The 15331-nt window shown below is 32.4% G+C and overlaps 2 non-coding genes across 2 annotated transcripts; both read left to right on the top strand.

Moving 5' to 3' along the window:
* The first annotated feature begins 5499 nt into the window (after positions 1 to 5499).
* Trnag-gcc lies at positions 5500 to 5570 on the top strand. The gene has a single exon. It is a non-coding gene; the product is annotated as a tRNA-Gly (tRNA).
* Positions 5571 to 8220: 2650 nt separating this feature from the next.
* Positions 8221 to 8291, top strand: Trnag-gcc. Its single transcript has one exon. It is a non-coding gene; the product is annotated as a tRNA-Gly (tRNA).
* Positions 8292 to 15331: the final 7040 nt, after the last annotated feature.

Here is a 15331-nt window from a genome sequence, read left to right as displayed (position 1 = left end):
TATATAAAACGTCGTCTGCCTTAAGCTCGAAACCGACTCATATATGCTTAACAGTACACGGCGTGATGACTGATGACCCAGCCACCTATATAGTCGTAACGAACGTTCTATCAAATCAAACTATGTCTTTATTTTACTTCACACTTAGTTATTCGTATTAATAATATATATCTAAATTCGTAGAGTTCGGTGGAATCTTGGTAACGCGAATCTAATAAAAATATTTAATATAAAAATCGTGAATTAAAATACGCCGCAATAACGCAGTTCATCGTCAGTCAGCAGAGGGATCGATCACTCTGCGTATAAAGGCCTGTAATAAATCGCAGGCTTTCAAGCCATTTCCCGACTGTTTTCACCTCGCACTGCAGTTTCAATTTGCGAAACATACATCTCGTCTTTGAATAAACTTTCAATGTTTAATATACGAAGATAAAACATACATATTACATATATATTATAAATATACTATGTTATATATTATAAATGCAAACGTAGCTCTGTCTGTGTGTTACTGAAGAGATATTGATGAAATTTGATATGGTAAAATCTTGTGTTCCAAGGGATCAAATGTAAGGTGTAAGTGCACTATGAACTTTAATAAATTTCGCGCGAGTAAAACCGCGGCTTAAATTAGTTCTTGATAAAATTAAAATATACTAAATTTTCTTTCTTCATATAAATTTCGTTTTCTTCTTGAGGCAATTTCTTAATTTTATTTAAAATAATCATATGAAATGTCTTTTATTTATAAACATAAAATTTGAGTTCTTGAAATTAAGTAAGGCCCAATCTATCTCTACAAAAGAAAGGAAGGCCTTAGCCCAGTAGTGGGTCTTGCTAACTTTTAGCAAATGTTAATTAAAAACAATTTCGCTAAACAAATTATGTGTAAAATTAATACAAAACTTATCTTATCGTAAGCACTATCACAAATTATGTTGATAACAAAACAATACAAGAACATTCCGAATCAAAATCAACAAAAAATTAATATCGAAAGTCGTATTTTAAAATTCATAGTCATTCAGTTCACAGAATCAATCACTCGGCGTATAAAGGCCGTTGCAATAAATCTAAGCCTCCATTTTCCAGCTGTTTTCACCTCGCAGCTCCAACGATTTGTCGACCTAACGCTGACGACATTCTCTCTTTTATATTGACATTTGAATCATTCAATTGATGAATTCAGGTTTTCATTTGTGATTATATGTGAGCTCACTCATTTTTATATCAGAATTATTTTGTTTTCTATTGATTCTTTAAATGGACATATTATATGACAGTTGTACTAAATACTAAAATGACGAAATTGTTATCCTATTTGAAAAAGGTACTAAGTCAATTCTCTCATAGACTTTGGCACTATAAGATACACATAAGTGACTGCTATATATCCACACCACGCACAAATGAACGCAATAATACATAAATCGTTATAAAAAAAAGTTTCAGTAAGACAACATTCAGTAAGAGTTGCAATCCCTCCAAACAACATAAATTAACAAGCAACGTTTAAAATAAAAAAAACAATTGTAAAAATGTTGTCATGCAAATTTCGGTTTTAAGCCATATAGTATTGTAATGGGATAAAACATGTATGAGTACAAGGGACATCACATCTTAGTTCCCAAGGTAATCAGCTCATTGCCGATTTTTTTTATGTTATAAGTTGGCGGACGAGCATATGAGCCACCTGATGGTAAGTGGTCCCCATCACCCATAGACAATGACGCTGTAAGAAATATTAACTATTCCTTACATCGTCAATGTGCCACCAACCTTCGGAACTAAGATGTTATGTCCCTTGTGCTCGCAGTTACACTGGCTCACTCACCTTCAAATCGGAACACAACAATACTGAGTACTGTCATTTGGCGGTAGAATAACTGATGAGTGGGTGGTACCTACCCAGACGGGCTTGCACAAAGCCCTACCACAAAGAAAAAGCCGATGTAAGGAATCTATAATATTTCACCGCCAATGTAAACACTTCTATAAGAATTTCTATTTGCTAGTCTGCCTACATACACTATTAAAAAAAGCAGATAAGCCTGGTAGTAAATAGCTTGCTAAATACACAAAAATTGTTACATTAATAACCCTCTAAAGCAATTTTCAATGTAAACTTAATAGCACGTCAAAGTAAAGATAGGCCTAATAAAAATTCATAAAACGAAATCATTTTTCAGAGGAACCATTAGTGCCGTGCTCGAACTAACTCTGTAACCGGTGTAAACACGTCACCGACGAGCGCCGTGACGTGACGTGACGTGACGAAGCAACTCTGGACCACGAATTATACGTGAATTATTCCAATGGAGAAGGTAAAAAAAAACTTGATGACATTACTTGGATATTAATCCAAGTAATGTCATCAAGTTTTGTAAAAAAATGAATCTTAATATATTAAAAATTGATTATGTTTTGCTAATTGTGGCTCATGTATTCGCTCACTTTTTAGGGTTTTGGGTGTCATGTGTCAGACAAAAATTAGCCTATGTTCTTTCTCGGAGTTCAAGTTCGCTTCATACAAATTTTCATAGAATTCGATTCAACGGAAAGAGCGACAGACAGAGAGACAAACAAACAGAGTTACTTTCACATTTATAAACTCAAACTCAAATAACTTTATTCAATATAGAAGCATTACACTTTCTTATTGATGGTCAATTGAAACACTACCACTGGTTCGGAAAAGAAAATACACTGACCTGAGAAGAACCGGAGAAAGAAACTCAGCGAGTTTTTTTTGTTTGTCACATATATTATATAAACAATTTAATGTTAAATGAAATAGCCAGGAGGCGATCGTTTCATTGCCAAGTTGTGCTATCGATCATATACTCATTAATAAATCATTTATAATATAATAATAATAATATAGATTGATCAGCCTAAATTGTCGTAAATATCTTGCAATTTGTACTGGTCGTACATAATTTTGTTCCTTTAGCGACACAACATTATACGTGAAAATTAAATAGTCGTTATTTGTTTAGTATGTATCAATAACAAAGTTTCTTTTAATGTTGTCTTAAATTTTTGCGATTATTAGACATTGAAATAAAACTAGTTATAACGGATTTGAATCGCGTATCCCGCGACCACGAACGCTGTAGAGTGCTCGAAACGTCGGGATGTTAAAAATAATTAATATACGCGATTCAAATCCGTTATAACTAGTTTTATTTCAAAGTTTCTTTTTTACTTCACATGCTTCTATAGCCCCTGTTAAAGTCCCTTTGCTGGGCAAAGGTCCACTTTCCGCCAATGCTCAATTACACATGTAGCGGGATTATCGTATATGTAGGTTTCCTCACGATCCTACGTACAACCAAATTTTGCAACAAAAACTACTGATATTAATAAATATGCCAAGTCATCTTAACATACCTCTAATTAAAATTACTTAAAAATAAATACAAAAACTGATTTCTAATTAATGCCACATCAACTATATAAATTAACTTAGTACATTCATGACTTTTAGTATGAAAAATTACAGAACGTTAGACGATTGACACTCTGACGAAGTCTATTGAAGGGGATATTGATAACACATGGCATTTAACGTGAACTAGCCGCCTGTGAACATTTGAATTAACACAAGTTCTATGTTTTTATCATTCATTAATCAATTATACAAATAAATATTGATTAAACATAGTAAGATAGTGTTGTTTGCATAAGGTTCTATTAGAATTCACACGTGGAAAAAATACTGTTAATATTGTGGTTTTATTTAGCGTAGTTATGCTATGATCTGTAATAATATTATATATTTTACATTAACTCTGTCTGTTATTTTGCACGGCCAAACCATTGAGCCGCATTCGATGAAATTTTGATAAACTGCAAGTTTAACTTTCAAGAAAGAACATAGACTTTTCTGTACAACACTAAGCTACAGCTAAAATTATATTATAACAAAGAACGAATTTTATCTTAACAATCAAATGTTGATTCATCTTAAATAACAATATATTTTGAAATAACTCTTTTATTTCATTTTTTTTATAAATAAATCTTTATGATTAATTATATATAACTATTTAATAACTAGGTCACATCCAGCAAAAAGTCAATCTTAATTACTCGATCAAACAACAATTAAGTGAAGATACCACCGGTCCGGAAAGTAGATTCTACCGAAAAGAACCGGCAAGAAACTCAGTAGTTACTCTTTTTCAACATTAAAAAAAAATACAGTCATGTTAGTTAATACAATTATTTAAATTAATATATATATATATAATTAAGAAACTGTCTATACAAACAAATTGAAGCCTGTTTAGCGACAACTATAGAGTTATTTATTGAATTTAATAGCGAAAACTGAATTACACGAAAAAATACAATTAGGTTAAACTAATGAAATTGACGAAATCAAATGAAATGTAAAACCGCAGTCAAAAAGTCATCACTTGAACTTGGTGTGTTATTGCTCCTAAATTCCACGGACAACAACAACAACAACAACAGCCTGTAAATTCCCACTGCTTGGCTAAAGGCCTCCTCACCCTTTGAGGAGAAGGTTTTGAACATATTCCACCACGCTGTTCCAATGCGGATTGGTGGAATACACATGTGGCAGAATTTCTATGAAATTTGTCACATGCACCTTCCTCACGATGTTTTCCTTCACCGCTGAGCACGAGATGAATTATAAAAACAAATTAAGCACATGAATCAGCGGTGCTTGCCTGGACTTGAACCCGCAATCATCGGTTAAGATGCACGCGTTCTAACCACTGGGCCATCTCGACTCTAATATAATTCCACGGACAAACCTTTATATTATATACTAATGACCCAGTCCGACTTCACATGGTGCTGTTAATTAACAATCACATAGCACTTAGGCACTGAAACTTACTACCAGTGATAAAAAATATAATTGTATCATAAGTTCCGGAGATTACATACAATCAGCTAATTTTATCTCTTCATTATATCAATGTAGATATTTGAAAGTATTATTAATGTTATTATTTATTTTGCTCTTTTATGTTACCAATATAGACCCAGTTCGCGTAGGGAAAGGGGACCCATATCCTTTCTATAGGAGAATATATGTATAACTATGACGATATGTACGAAACACTATGATAATCACTTGAGCACTTAAACGTAACAAACATACGAACTCACTTTCGTATATATAATATAATTTACGATCGATATCTGTTCAGACGTTTTTCTCAATGTGTGTATGAGACCACAGCAATATTTTTGCTCAATCAGGTATTCTTAAAACTTCGTATTCAATTTATAATTAACAATACAAAGAATTCAAATTAATATTGAATGACGTTATCTAACAATAAAAGAGCACGATCGCACCGCCCCTTTAATCAAAGTCGGTAAGTACGCATGCGTACGCGCATATTATTACGCAAGAATGTGATAATGTACTCATCCTTAATTCAAACACTTTCTATTGATATTCTCATCGACTGCTCAATACAGAAAGTAAATTTTGTAAATCTAGTACGAGCATCGGTGGTTCAGTGGTAGAATGCTCGCCTGCCACGCGGGCGGCCCGGGTTCGATTCCCGGCCGATGCAATCTCTTTTTTATTTTTATATTGCAGCTTATAGACGTGATAATCGTGACTAAATATTAAATATATTAAAATATTTTTTTTAATGAACAGTATAAATAAATATATATTATTTGTTTATGTTTTTTTTTCGTGAAACTGTGAGATTTAGTAACTACTACTTTCTAAGTAATTAGTAATGTTCTTCGGAATTATCCTAATAATATATATTTTAATTCAAATGTATATAAATATTTTTGTATACTAAAAATAAAAAAGTTACCAAAATATTTTCAAACACAGCATCATTTCTCTCACAATAAACTCAATAGGATAAGATTTGGTCCAAAATTCGTATAAAAATTCCGGTCAGGTATAAGGGCTTACAAATGATTTACCGGTAACAGCAACTAAACGGATTACTGACCGCCCTCACGTACTATATTGGCCGGCTATCGGTTTTCAACACCTGATATACTCGAGAAAGAGAAAAAAGATCGTCACCTTTCTTTCTAATTTATTCTAAAGCATATTCGAGAGACAGGCAAATGGGCATCTGATGGCAAGAGACCGAAATACACTAGTTTCTAAAAAATAAGCCACTTGTAACGTCAACTTGATAACTGAAATGCCTGTAATATATTTCTTGTTCCTTAAACTACACTGGCTCACTCGTCATTATTGGCCAACGAATTTCTGTTTGGTAGCAGAACTCGTAAATACGGAGTACGTCAAAATTGTAAATAAACATATAATAAATATAAATTTTACTGTAATTTTAGTTATATACTTTGTTGGGTATAATTAATGTAAGACACTGGAATTTTTGACGTGGCCCTATCTCCTGCTGCCAATGATTTGAACAGGCTTTTAGTTAACACGTTTATAGAACAAATTTAAAATGCACATCAAAATACTTCGATCGCGAGATTAGAGATTTATGTGAGGCTGACTATAAATCAAAATCAAAATATACTTTATTCAAGTAGGCTTCTACAAGCACTTTTGAACCGTCATTTAACAAGTATATTAAGTGAAGCTACCACCGGTTCGGAAAGTAGATTCTACTGAGAAGAACCGATAAGAAACTCAGTTACTCTTTACAATATTTACAATATTCATGTTAGTGAAATACAATTATATATGTATGTTATATATTCTGGTTAGAAGTCAACTGTAGTAATTATTATAAAATCATAATACTACACTCATATATATAATGTGTTACCGCAAGGCGATTATCAGCATTCCTCGGGTGAAATACACAATTCCTACAGTATAACACTATTGCACTCAAAAATAAATTAAAAAAGTAAAGTAAGCCTGTAAATTACCTACTGCTGGGCTAAGGCCTCCTCTTCCATTAAGGAGAGGGTTTGGAACATATTCCACCACGCTGTTCCAATGCGGGCTGGTGGAATGCACATGTGGCAGAATTTCGATGAAATTAGACACATGCAGGTTTCCTCACGATGTTTTCCTTCACCGCCGAGCACGAGATGAATTATAAACACAAATTAAGCACACATATATATGTATATACCAGTGCTTGCCTGGTTTAAACCCGAAATCATCGATTAATACGCATGCGTTCTAAACACTGGGCCATCTCAGCTCAAAAAAAAAATGTTCATGTAAATTGAATATTATTTGTATTATTTGATTGAAGCCATTTAGAGATTATATGGCATTTGAAGTCATTTTGATTTTTAGCAAACGGATCCTCCGTGATACAACAGAATATACATCTACATCGGAAAAGTTTTTACACTCTAGTATAAATAATTGTTAGTACTCAAAGTCATAGCAACCAAAAGTCTCCAAGGCTTTAGAGCGAGTTGTTTGTAGCAAACTAATCAAGCGTTTATAACCTCAGGTTAATAAGATACTGTAAACGTGCAAGTGGAGGAATCCAGCTTCAGGACAAGAGGGCCCGCGGGACGCATTAAACTAAGGTTAGCTGCGATGTTACTCTGACCCCTCGAATGATTCCATTTTGTAAATCAGTTGCCTTTGTTGTTTGTATTTTGTTATATTTCAAATCATCGCTGTGTATAAATAAATGCCTCGTATGTATGAAGCTAGATTATAAGGCTATATGCCCTGAAGTCGTGAATTCAAATTTGGAATTGAACTAATAGAAAGTAATTTTTCTTTTGTACAAATATTGGACTGGATTTTTTTTTCTATCTAACACATAGAGCCGTTGGATCAGATATAGGGACTGCAATTAAGTGGCACATACACTCGTGCATATATCATGCCTCCTAAGTGAAGACATTGAGAAGAATATATGTTTCGTTTGATTCATATATGTTATTGATTGAGGTTGTATTTTTTAATTGTATTTATGTATGTCTTTATTATTTATTGCGTTGAGATGTCTTACGAAAGATCATTTACGGAACCATCGAATAGAGTAGCGTGTTTAAACACATGTTTAATTTTTTAATCAACGTATCTTAAGGTATTTCATTTTTTTTTAACCTACATAGTTCCATACTATTTTTTTACTTAACATTGTAATTTATTTCAATTTTTTTTAATTACCTTGAAACAAAATGAAAAGTATTTCAATATCTATTAAATTACTATTAAAATAAATAGGATCACATTTATTATTTTTATAAATATTTTTTTACAATATATGTCATAAATACGTATGCAGATATCAAGCATCGGTGGTTCAGTGGTAGAATGCTCGCCTGCCACGCGGGCGGCCCGGGTTCGATTCCCGGCCGATGCAATTTTTTCATGCTTTTTTTAACTAAAGATCAGACAGAAAGTCATACATATATTTCCATTTTTATTTGTGCCTTTAATCTTAATCTTTACATACTCGAGTTACAAATATTCATCGAACAATTATTACGAATTCATTGCAAGCGTCAGGAACTAGTGCATTACTACTTCCCATCTACTGAAATATATTAAAAAACTCATAAAATCTTTCATCCCGACCTACAAATCTTACTTTAAAACCAAGTCTAAGATCAAACCACGATGAGCAATCTGATAAAATAACTTTAATCAGAAGTTTCCAAACAAATAAGTGAAACTCGTTACCAAGTTTCAGGTCAGCTCAGGTTAAGTTACAGAGCTTGGCGGCCGTGCCAAGATTCCTACTTGGCCAGAATTAAGTGCCTCGACCATTCGCTCCCACGAATATTACAAAACTAAATAGACTTATCGTGGAATACTTTTAATTATTATCTGTTATGGTGTAGACTTCGTTCGAAATATGAAAAATAATAATTATATGACCTTATTCTAAACACACAACCACACGCACACTACTTTAGCTTTTAAGAAAACGAGATAAACATTTGTAATAATTACACATGTGTGTGTTCTTCTATTTACTTGTAGACATAGTGATTATTTTCAACAACACATGAAATATAATGTACAAGTGTGACGCATTCTTGCCGACCATCATAATTGATGGCAACGTATCCCGTAAAACCGGAAAAAAATTTAAGATAAACCATTTTACATAAAAAAAAATATTTACAAGTTACTCGATTACATAGACGTTAAACTGTTAGTTTTAGGTGGTCTCATAATTTTAATCCAGGAAACCGGGATTATGTATTAAACCGGATTGACTGCAGAAGAACGATCTCATCAATGGTCCACAGCGATACAAGCAGGTTTTTTTTTTCTTTGTGCTAAAATTATATTTATACAAATATAAATTTACTACTTATATTTTTTTTAAGATTCAATATTCGAGTGCTTTCCTGTTAATAAAAATATTTCTCATAAAACACCTCTACGAAGGTTTGACTGTTAAAAAAAATAAATTTAAATATACGAGCTAGTTCGACATCTAAGCTGAACTATATTTCTAATACCGAACTTTATAATGCCTTTCAATAGCTAAACGCGGTTTCCGAGATGACAAATTGAGTTTATCAACTGCGAGGAACGCCCGATACTTCGAAAAGCCGACTAACTTCACTGTAACAGGTTCAAGACATATTTGTAAACTATTTGGCTAGTATAACTAATGTATGTAAATAATTTTATTGTTGATGTTTTTATTTATTTATTATTTATAATTGGATGTGGTTATCACTGCTCATAATCGCCAACGCATCGCCAACATTAACAATCAAGTTACCTGCCTTAAAACGAAACACAATAAATATTACTAGGTACTGCTGATTTTATATATATGTTATATTGTCATATATGTACCTGGATAATACACAAATTATACAAGGCGCCAGTACCAGCTATGGTGATATCATTTAAACATTAACAGCCTGTTACTTAAAACTTTTTTCTACTTTCTACTGAGAATGTATGTATATTTCTGATATCTCTACAAATATATATTTGAAATACTTACTTTAGTAGTCGGCTATGATACAATGCCATATTATTATCATGATAATTATAAATGAAGTTCAAACGAATGAAGTAACAAAATAAATCACTTGATATAGATTGTTCACACACAATGTACTGCTACGTCTTAAAAATTTTCCACATCCCCGCACACCTAGCTCATCCAATATCCCATATGATCCGAACACCTCCATTCGTCTAACTAGGCGATTTGTCTAGACTAGACCGCAGACGAAATCTAGAAAACATCATATTTCAGACTTGCGTCTCGATGCTTTCTACTAGATCAGTTTCAGACTTTAGTGATTGTAACATCAACGCGCTACGTCAGGTGAGAAAATATATTAAATTTTCTTGAAGAAAATGGGGTAATTTTTACAAGTCATGGCTTTTCACATATATCTATATCTTCGTAGATCTCTCTCTCTCCCTCTCTATCGATTCTCTATATTATAACTAAATACGAACTGAATCATATATGATAAAAAAAAAATGATCACAATGCAAGCAGTCTTAGCCCGGATTAAGTGCTATAACGAATTATTTATTGTAAACGAATTCCTAATGTTTAGAAAAATTCGTTTATATTTGTAAATAACGGTTTCGAATCGAAGCAAGAATTTCTAAATTGTTATGTACTTAATTTGTGTTAACAATTTAACCCATGCAACAACAAAGAAAAATATCGCGAGGAAACCTTCAAACGACGAATGAACGAACTTGCATTTTCAGTATGATAGAATGAGCTTTAAAAATTCCCTTATAAAAAGAGACTTTAGTCAGTAATAAGACATTTGCAGGCTCACACACATTATAAGAACACTATAAATGTGCAAAGTCTAATACAAATTTTATAAAAGTATCAAGACTAAGCCAAATAATAAAAATTGCAGTATAAATATATATCTTGAATAGCCCTCACTGTTCTTTCAGACAAGTCGTTGGCTACAAAAAGAGCAACCGCTCATGTTGTTCCGTTGTTTGAATTGCAAATTGTCGAAGGTAACCAACGAGTTCAAATAAACCGCGTGGCGTTCGGACTACGGAGCAGACATCAGCTGCGTGCTCGCTGTTAACTTTTTATGTAACTAAATTTAAACGCTATTTTGCTTGGATTCTATTTTAGTGTATTTTATATATAAATTAAATATGATTCTAGTAGTATTTTTTTTATCAATATAAGTAATAATAATAATAATAGTAGTGGTGCAAAAAGCTTCATCAAAAGTATAACACCTCGCCTCATTGCCTCCACTGGTGACAGGAGGGCTGGTTCGTTTTTTGCCCAGAGGATCGGAATTGCGATTCAACGGGGAAATGCTGCTAGCATTCTTGCCACCATTCCACGCGGTCAAGATTTATACAGTAACTAGTTTTAGTTCATATTTGTATATATATATTTAAGCATTTAATGTTGTTAATTCTTATGTTAATAAACTTATTACTTATTTTTTTATATATTGGACAACATCACATAGGTGCATTACTCTGAACATAATTTATGTAGCTAAAGCAGTTGTGTTATAGAAAATTAGAAGCAACGACGATACCACTAACATCCAGACCCAAGACAACATAGATGATTAATTAACTTTCACATCGACTCGGCCGGGACGAACCCGGGACCTCGGAGTGACGTACCCGTGAAAACCAGCGTACACACTAATCGACCATGGAGGTCGTGAAATTGTCAAATATTAAATTGGATTTTATACATTTATTTTATTTATCAATTAAAAAACGTTTTGCTTAAATAAACTATTAACGTGATGATGATAAAAAAATATTTTTGTATTTTGCATTCGCTGAAACATCTCAATTAATAAATTGAGTTAATAATTATTGTAACCCAATCGCTATGTTTTGTAGTGACCTCTCTCTCACACTCGTAACCCGATTGGACTGCCAATCAAACACGAATAAAAAAGTTGAAGAACTTATTGTACTGTCCGAGGTACGGAAGTGAAATCGTTGAAAATCCCAAACGTCAGAATCTCTCTGCAGATACTTTTTTTCTTACACCTTATCCAAAACATTTGCATTTGCAGCCAAACTACCCAAATAAAAGATTTTAAATTAACATGGTTATTTTTATTATTAAAGCTATTTATATGTTTTACTTGACAATAAAGAGACATCGACAGTCGAAATACTGAGATACCAACAAAAAATGAATAACATGGTAAATATCCCATATTAAAACTACATAGACCAACGAAGCAGACATTACATAATTTACTATCGCAATTGTGCCATACGAGTGAAATATTATATATTGTACTTTTGTCTACACGAAGATGCCACTCAGACATATATTTCCCTGCCCAATGCAAATGAGACCATCTGACGTATGACATAATACTCCAAGCAGCATTTACCATTCCATCGTTCTTTTTACAACGCAATAAAGTTTATTTTTGCATAATCAACAGCTGACGTTACTTTGCATTTAATACACCCGTACATTGTTTTTGCATTTACCATGACCCACAATACACTGTGATAAGGTTGAATTTAGCTTGAAAATATAAAATATTGAATATATGGTTTACGGTCTCACGTGGGTTTTTGAAATAAAGTGATGACCCGTAACGCGATGGCGTGTGAGTTATAGGTGGTCGGAGCTTTATTTCCCGGTAATGGTTTCAGCAAGTTTTGTGAAAGAGATTTTTATAAGGTGTCAGCGGTACTTTGCTAACATATATTCAATGTTTTGGTTAAGTGTTCATTCATTACTTCAATTTTAAAGTGTCAAACCACATGTTAATAGAGTACTTAGCTAATAGTCATATTTAACAATAGTCATACTTATTTTGTATACTCATATACTTATATACGCTTATTTTGTAATATTTCTTTTGCACCAATAAATTATTATTATTATTAATATTTTAATTATTAATTTAGTAGTATCATTAACCGCTATGAGTACACATATCAGTAAAATTCCTTTAAAACCTTTCCTTGTCCTGTGTATCACATATGATTAGTGCTTAATATTTAAATGTCGGTTCAAGTTGTTTGGACATACCACACACACACACCTGTTAACACACAATGACGAACAAGTACGTTCATAACCGTGTTTGACATTAAGCACAAGTATAGCACTCACACCCACATACATATACATAAATAATATGCAAACATTTTACAAAATAAATAAATATAATTATGTAACTTAAACTAGGTGCGGGCCAAATCGTAAAAATGAATCTTAAATCAGCTCACACAATCATTTGGGCTGTTTTCGACTTCAAAAAAAGAGATGGTTCTCTATTAGACTTTATTTTTTAATACTTTAACTTAACGAGCCGAGAAGACCCAGTGTTTAGAACACGTGCACCTGAACCGATGATTTCGGGTACAAACCCAGGCAAGCACCACTATATATATGTGCTTAATTTGTGTTTATAATTCATCTCGTGCTCGGCGGTGAAGGAAAACATCGTGAGGAAACCTGCATGTGTCTAATTTCATCGAAATTCTGCCACATAGGCATTCCACCGACCCGCATTGGAACAACGTGGTAGAATATGTTCCAAACCTTCTCATAAATGGAAGAGGAGGCCTTATCCCAGCAGTGGGAAAATTACAGGCTGTAACTATTTAATTGTAAATTATAAGCTAAAGTAAAGTAAAATAAACTTTACTTTACTTTAGCTTATTTGTCACACTCCTTTTATTGTTTTATCATTTTTAGTTTTTGAATTTTTGTATTATTTTATAATAACTGTTACTGAATCAACAGTGAACAATATAATTGAAAACTGTAGCAACGAAATTTGAAACGTCTCCCTGTAAATGCGTGTAGTGTTTACCTATAAATTACATATTCAAACTTAAAAGCTATTTACAAACTTGTGTTTGGTTTCTTATAATATAATATAAATAAATAAAAACAACAATGGATTTTTTTTGTAGCTATTGTTACATAAAGATATTTAAATATGCTTAACAAAAAAAAAACACATTTTACTTAAACGCGTCATTATTGTTTCCTACCAAGATTTATGTATAAATATTTTTTTATAATTCTATAAAACATCAAATTGTCATTAACAGATATTTATAAGCAGTCTAATCACTGCAATAATCGTACGTCACACGCCATTGGTTTTCCACAACCCATTCTATTCACCTTCATAGCTCCATACATTACTATCTAGTTCACGCTTGATTAGCCCGCCGCCCCGGCACCTGCCAGGTATGATTTAAGACCTAGTCGCAGACTTGGACACTAAATTAAAACCTAGGTCCGAGATAGTCGCAAATTGAGAACGGAATGGAGTCATAAATTAGATAAATGGTTTAGTTCTTTACGTTTTGTCTTTTGTTCTATTTTTATACTTTGACTAAGACTTGTGTTTTATGCCAAACATATTGGAAGTGATTTAATACTTTTTAACTCAATTTAGTAAAAATATTAGTAGAAATATTATTTGTATCATAGCATTGATGTTGAATCAAAACACTTACCTTTTTTTAAAATATGTATAGATATTAAAAAAAGGAAAAAAAATGCACTATAAAGACTTTAATTGACAATAATATTATATGATCAATATCGTGCGGACATAGAATTTAAGATATATCGAGAATATCATTTATCTCACAAGTCAACAAACAAACAACAACAAAGTTACTTATAGAAATGATAAGCCATGGCAAATAGCTACCCTAACTTAAAAAAAAACACATTAATTATTATTTTACAATAATAATGAAAATAATCACTTCTTTATTTTATTTACCTTACATATACTACTTATAACCGTAATTAAAGGTAATCGTACACATAAAACAAATCAACACACGAGTAGTAAACAAGAAATAGTTTTCTAATGATATCGAAACTACATCAATCGCGCGGTATAATGAATGTGGCGAACACTCAACGAACTGGCAGGTGTAATGGAAAAAGTTTTATTGCTGCGGTAACAGCCGCTCTCCCTTACCGTAGCTATTTGCGTAGACGCTCTACGAAGCTACGGATATTATATTGGATTGCTATTGAGATGCAACACATTCTTGTTTAACTGAATTGAGCGATGATTTTCTTTTGTTTTTATTTTGAGACGGTTAAATTCAATTTACTTAAAAAATAAAAATAAAATAGGATATAATTCTAACATTAAATGTTTGTTATCAAATAACAACACTTATTAGACCAACATCACATTATCATCCGCCATAATTAAAGTTAAGAAGTTATTCTATTTATAAACAAGGAATTCAGTTCATCTATTTTTTATCTTAATTTATTAAAGTTCTATGTTACAAGAACATATTTATTAAAGTATAAAATGTAAATGAATGCAGGTATTAATATGCACTCAGTGACAACCTGTATTACGATCTCCTCGTCTGGACTACTAAGAAGGCTCTAATTCCTCCCCACTTAACGGTCTGGGGGCAAACGTCCTTTTT

The sequence above is a fragment of the Vanessa cardui genome, chromosome 9, assembly GCF_905220365.1.
Source record: "Vanessa cardui chromosome 9, ilVanCard2.1, whole genome shotgun sequence".
In the NCBI taxonomy this organism is placed as follows: domain Eukaryota; kingdom Metazoa; phylum Arthropoda; class Insecta; order Lepidoptera; family Nymphalidae; genus Vanessa; species Vanessa cardui.
Note: the sequence above shows the minus strand (reverse complement) of the source record. Positions and strands in the feature narration are given on the sequence as shown.